Below are 6,602 nucleotides of genomic sequence, written 5' to 3' on the forward strand. Positions count from 1 at the left end.
TCATGTCATATTCTGTCTGATCTGTAAAGTCCTGAACTAATCTTCAGTTGAGGGTCCAGTTAGATCGGTACAAGCCCAGAGCTGAACCTGGTCTCAGTTCACTGATCTGACTTCTTCTTGTTGTTTTAGAGACCACTGCCTGCTCTCCTCCTACCTCTGCTGCTATTGACCACCTCATCAACCTGGACCAGGACCCAGACTGGGACACAGTTTGTCTCAATGAGTGCCGGTTCTCAAACAAACTTCCTCACAGTGAGACCACCTGAGAAACAAATCACCAATCATACGATCCGCTAGTGCCTTGTCATCTCACTCACCGACCAATCAGCATCCAGGATGTGGAAGTTGAGGGTGTAGGTGTTCTGCCTACAGAAGACCAGAGCCATATACAGACAGAGCTGAGCCAATGGAGAGAGAGAGACAATGTGGCTGACAGATCAGCTCAGGTCTGGCATCAGTGACTGGTCCTTGTACAATGTAAAAACATCTCCATCTTAACAGCTCCTTCACCAGTGAGTCACAGCAGCTCACTTTGTATTTTTATTACAAACCTCTCTCCCTGATGTTGATGATGATGATGTTGGGGGGGGGGCAATCCATTAAATGCACATCCTGTGGCCTCAGCCTGACAGAGCTTAACCAGCTTTTCCAGATCAGAAAAGCTGGTTAAGATCTGTTGTCCTGATTATTCTCTGGACTGTGGGTTAGTGCTCTGGACCAGGACCACTCAGAAGAAACTGCTCTGAGAACAGCTGTAGTTTCTCTCCTAAAGCAAAGAGTCACACTGAACGTCTTTAAGATGGAGCAGTTTTCTGTAGTACACGTCAGTGTGACGCACTTCATCATTACCTCAGTAAAATGTAATGTTATGACATCAGAGTGATGTGAACCACCTGAGTTTAGTGACACTGAAGGTTCCACATGGTAAGAGACATCTGTGTCTCTAACATGTCAGGGGTGATATGATTCCAGCTGGTCCCAGGATTCATTTGTTCATCCATGAAAAACAACTGTCAAACATTATTCGTTCATTGACAGTCTGTTGATCTTCCTGTTTTCACAGTCACAGACTTCATCAGGTTCTTTTAACAAACGCTGAAAACAGCAGGTTTACGTTCACATCAACATTAAGATTTTAGGAAGAACTTTTAAGAAGAAGATTTTTAAGAACCAGTGACTCATTAAGTTAGGGATTTTTTACAGCCTGAAAACCTTCAGCAGAGTCTCTGAGACTTCTGGACAGTTTATCACACAGGGACTAAAAGCTGATCCTGGATCCAGCAGAGTCGGGTCGACCAGGCTCCGTCTGTTGTGATCTGGGCCAAATATGAGACGGACCTGACCCAAGTCTCGATGCCAGATTTGGCCCAATTCCTGGACACGTGGACGATACCGGATCAGGCCTGAGGACCAGCTCCAGGATTCAGGTGCATCATCACATCGGTCACAAGTCCAACATGACTCTGGAAACCACACGTGCCAGATCTAAGCCCTGTTGTGCCAGTCAGTTTCAGATCTCTGCGACCTACCTGCTCACCTCACCAGCCGACAAATCAGAACCTCCTCTGGTCCCTGACATGTTGGACCAGGAAGCAGCAGAACCCTTTAAATCTTTTGACAATTCAGCTGCTTTAGAGGAAAATTTACTAGACCAGTTTAATGTCCCCAGTCTGGGACACCTGATGGGACGGACACCTGAGGGTTTTTGAGTTATGGTCCTTCCTGCACACCTGGTAAATGCAGGATCACCCAGCAGACTGAAGGACTGAAGTTTGAACTAAAGTCCATATTTATTTCTTCTATAAAGTTTAGTTGATATTTAGAGTTCAGTCCTTGAAAAAGAGGAAGTGATATAATTGACGAGGAGGCGTCAGGAGAGACGCTCCTGAACCAATCGGGTGGTCTGATGGAGTCTCTGCAGGGACAATCAAGTCAGCCATGAAACGAGCTGCATTTCCTGTCTGAGGATGTTTCCGTCTGTCTGTCTGTCTGTCTGTCTGTCTGTCTGTCTGTCTGTCTGTCTGTCTGTCTGTCTGTCTGTCTGTCTGTCTGTCTGTCTGTCTGTCTGTCTGTCTGTCTGTCTGTCTGTCTGTCTGTCTGTCTGTCTGTCTGTCTGTCTGTCTGTCTGGTCTTGTCTTGTCTTGTCTTGTCTTGTCTTGTCTTGTCTTGTCTTGTCTTGTCTCTCTCTCTCTCTTTCTGTCTCTCTCTCTGTCTGCTTTCTGTCTGTCTGTCTCTCTCTCCCCCTCTGTCTGACTCTCTGTCTCTGTCTCTCTCTCTGTCTGCTTTCTGTCTGTCTGTCTCTCTCTCCCCCTCTGTCTGACTCTCTGTCTCTGTCTCTCTCTCTGTCTGCTTTCTGTCTGTCTCTCTCTCCCTCCCCCTCTGTCTGACTCTCTGTCTCTCTCTCTCTCGGTTTGTTATCTGGTGTTGCGTTTGTGTCTCAACAAGACCTTTAAACCATCAGTTTAGGGTCCAGATGAGTCAGAGTCCGGATGTTTCAGGATTCAGATGTTGTTGGTGTTTAAACCTCGTTCAGTCGGTTGGAGTGAAGCTTTTTGTCAGATTTATCTTTGTTGAGATGAACCAGACTAAACCATGGACCTGGACATTGATCTGGGTCTGAACCTTAATTCCAGCTGATATAAGTTGGATAATGTGGACAGAAGACTCAGCGGTGACAGTTAATGAGTCTTTTATCCAGTGAATTCCTGCTGCTGGTTTCTGGTTTTCCTTTCAGACCAAATGAGCAGTTTCTCTGATTGAAAAGCTGGCTGATGTTTTCCTGGACACGAAGTCTGGAAACTGGTATTCCAGCCTGATCCTGTTCAGTGAGCACAGCAGTCTCACAACCAGAGACACTAAGTAGATGTCAGTCTTCTGTGTTGTGTTGTAATGTCATAACAACATATTCATTCAATAGTTTTCTTGGAGGTGACTCCTCTGCAGTGAAACCCTGTGATGTGAATTGCATTCAAATGTTCACAGGAAGCTTGGGACCTTCATCAGCAGCTGGTTCCAGGTCAGTTTGAACTGAGGTGAAACAAACCGCTGTGGTCAGCTGACATTCCTCCTCCTTTAAACATGTAACTTACAGATTTTGATGAAACCACAATCAATGAGACGATGCCTTAAATTTCCCATCGATCACATATCTGCCAGTCAGACCTCAGCTTCACTCTGCTCAGTGTCAAACAGGAAATATATTTTATTACTGAATAAACAGTTGCTGCCTTAAGTCGCTTTGCCTCACGACATAACTCACTGTGTTTGACTGAAACTGACATCGTAATGATTTTAGTTCAAGTTTAATTCAAGTGGTTGGATTTCAGTTTTATTAGTTTATAATGTGGCAAACATCAAAACTGGTTGAACAAGTTATCTTGATCATGTCGTGTGTGTATCTCCATCACGTGTAAACAGGCTAATAATCTAAGTTCACATCATGGATCAAGATATATACATCTTGTTTTTACATGTTTGTATCTTGTTCACAGAAGATTCATATCCTGTAAAGTTATTACCTAAAATGTAGGAGCTCGGAGGCTCAGAGAGAAGCTGATATTTAGTTTTAGAAACAGCTGTATGATCTTCACTCTGCGAACAGATGTGTCACTGCAGCAGCAGCGTGACTGCTCTACCTTAACAGACTGTGCAGGTGTTTGACAAATGTAATAGAGTTCAGATTGTGTAGCGATATAACTTGTAGTGTGCTAACATCTGTTAGCTTCCCACAGCATTATGCTGCAGTCAGACCATATTTACGTTTCTGACCAATAACAGATGTGTCAGTGAAACACATCGGTGCCTTGCTTGAGGCAACTATCTGTTTGTCCCACATGTTAAACATCCAGTAAACTGTTGTTTCTGATCCATCCTGTCTATTTATTAGATAATTTATGCATTAACAATGATACTGTAAGCTGTCATACCTCTGTTTGTACATACGCCCCCTGCAGGGCCGTCAGTGTAAATACATTCTGTCTTGTACAGAAATAAACATACAAAATCTGTAAGAAATAAAGTCGATTTCTCCACTGTTGAGACAGTTTCTACCTGTTCTTCTCTCTGGCTCTGTTCAGAGCTGGTATCGACATCCGTCTCAGGTGATCTGATCACAAGTGGACAGCCCTAAGTTCAGGTGTGAACGCACCCAAGATGCATTGAGGGCGCATTTGAGATCCGATCACTCAGACCACATTCAGAGGTGGTCTGGACCACATGTGTCCACATTCTTCAGCAGTGTCAACACAAATGTGCCTTGGACCACATTGAAGGACCAGCTATTCTACTGAGGTCCTCTGCCACAGTCTGATTAGTCCCAACATGGTTTCATCATGAACCGAAAATATCTTACTATTACCTAGTTTTGGTTTGGTCTGTGGCTGACGAACAGCTGAGGATCCAGGTTCACCACAGACTGATCGCAGGACTCAACACAACACTACAAACCAGTCAGGTAGTTACATTTTTGTTAATAACCTGCAGACACTAATTCCCCCTTGTGGACAGATTATAGAGCTGCTTTTCCTTTCTGTCCTGTCTGACCATAATGTTCATCTGCCACCTGACCAGTCTGGAAACATTTCACAGAAAATCTACTTGACATGGACAAATGCTAATAATGTGATGCTGAGCGGAAATAAATCCACAATTGCAAACATCCATTGGTCACACAGAAACTCCCATTCACTTAAATCCAGGGAAGGTTTGGGATTCTTTCCGTCACTAAAACTGGATCGTCTGATTACAGTGATAGTGTCAGTGAACCTTAGTTAAAGAAGAATATCAGTGACTCTTGACATATGTGAAAAGTTTCTGTCTGTAGAGGACTGATCTGGAATGAGAGGTGGAGATATGCTTACATAAAATCCTGGTTCTCTGTCAAGGTACGACATAATACATGCTTCCAACATGTTTTGAGCTGTTAGCTCTATGATTCAGTCTCTGTAGTGGGCGATTATAGACCCCCATCCACAGCCCCCTCCACCACAGATAAATTGGCTCAATTTGTCAATTTTGTACTTCAGGGTACAAAACCATGACCCTGCTGACCTTATGAGTCACTCCCAGCCTCTTTCTCATCCAACATCAGGTCTGCCAAAAGTGCTTTCTACAATGATAAGCCTTAGACACTTGGAAACTATTTTACACCTTTAAAACCTTAGTTAATCCTCCACAACGCCCACCAGACACAAACCTCTCAGCCAATATTCTGCCTCCTTTTTAACCTCCATTGTTCAAGCAGTCACACGTGATATTCTTCACTGGATTCTGCTTTCAAACTGGCTCAGGTAACAGCTCTGCTCAAAAAGTCAAGTGGAGAACTATAGAACTGTCTCCTTGCTTCCATTCTTATCTAAGTGTATAGAGAGGGCGTTTTTTAAGCAGGTCTCAATATTCTTGTCACAGTCCAATCTCGATCTCAATTCAAATCAGTCCGGCTTTGAGAGTGAACCTGTTGTCTGTGACAGAAGCTCTAAAAAGGTAGCTACAGCTGCAGGTCAGTCAGTTCTTATCTTGCTGGACCTCTCAGCAGCCTTTGATAAAGTGAATCACCACATTCTGCTATCCACACTCTCCAACATGGGCATCTTGGAGAAAACCCTTTCTTGGTTTGAATCCTATCTCACTTGGTGTTCTTTCAGTGTGTCTTTGCAAGGTAAAACGTCCTTAGCCCATTCCCTCCCCACTGGAGTGCCCCAAGGATCGGTTGTGGGACCCCTCCTCTTTGTAATATACACCACCTCCTTGGGCCTAATTATCTGCTCACATAGCTTCTTATGTCACTGCTATGCAGACAACACCCAACTATACCTGTCATTCCCACTAAACGACTACACTATCTCTGAGCAGATCTCTGCTTGTCTCTCTGAGCAACAACTAAACCTCTCTAAGACTCAACTTCTAATCATGTCATCAGTCTTTTCATCACAATATCAAAATTGCCTCTACATCCTTTACAACCAACTAACAAGAAACCTGGTTGTCATGTTTGATGACCAGCTTTCTTTCAGTTGTGCCACTTTGCTCTATGCAACATCAGAAAAATCCGGCCTTACTTGACTCAGTACTCCACCCAACTCTTGGTGCAGGCCATGGTTATCTCTCGCAACAACTACTGGAAATTCTTTTCTGGCGAGGCTTCCTTTTTACAAAGTGAAACCCTTGCAAATGGTCCAGAATGTGGCAGCACGTCTGGCTTCAATCAGCCCAAAATACACTGAATGTCATTTAGACGCCTAAGAAATAAGCACATAGCTGCAGTTAGGGCTTCTACATTCAACTTGGACTTAATTCCAAACTCCTGTTCAGACCCAGCCAAATCCTGGAAGACAGCTAAAAAGAACAAAGGCACTACTCCTTTTCCCCCCCGAGCTCAAATTTGATGGTTGCTTAGTTTAACAACCAAATTGGTCTGATCATCTTTTAATAAACATTTAGTTGTGTGGCAAGCGGGGCTAAGAAGGGTGAATACTAGAAGGTAATAGAATACTGTACAACAATTTTGATCAAATCAGCCACCCAATCAGCTGATAAGAAGGTTATTACATCAAATTGATTATCAGTTGCCAACAATGCCACTCCAGGAATTTCACCTGGAGAAT

The 6,602-nt window shown here is 43.7% G+C and overlaps 1 protein-coding gene across 2 annotated transcripts in view; it reads left to right on the forward strand.

Moving 5' to 3' along the window:
* LOC130167425 (diacylglycerol kinase delta-like) overlaps window positions 1–4,038 on the forward strand; it is a 34,288-nt gene extending 30,250 nt beyond the window's left edge. For both annotated transcript variants that reach the window (XM_056373614.1, XM_056373615.1), the window contains one exon: window positions 130–4,038. The gene's annotated coding sequence lies outside the window, so the exon portion shown is untranslated. The remainder of the gene's footprint in view (window positions 1–129) is intronic.
* Window positions 4,039–6,602: the final 2,564 nt, after the last annotated feature.

Source organism: Seriola aureovittata, chromosome 4 (genome assembly GCF_021018895.1).
Source record: "Seriola aureovittata isolate HTS-2021-v1 ecotype China chromosome 4, ASM2101889v1, whole genome shotgun sequence".
Lineage (NCBI taxonomy): Eukaryota > Metazoa > Chordata > Actinopteri > Carangiformes > Carangidae > Seriola > Seriola aureovittata.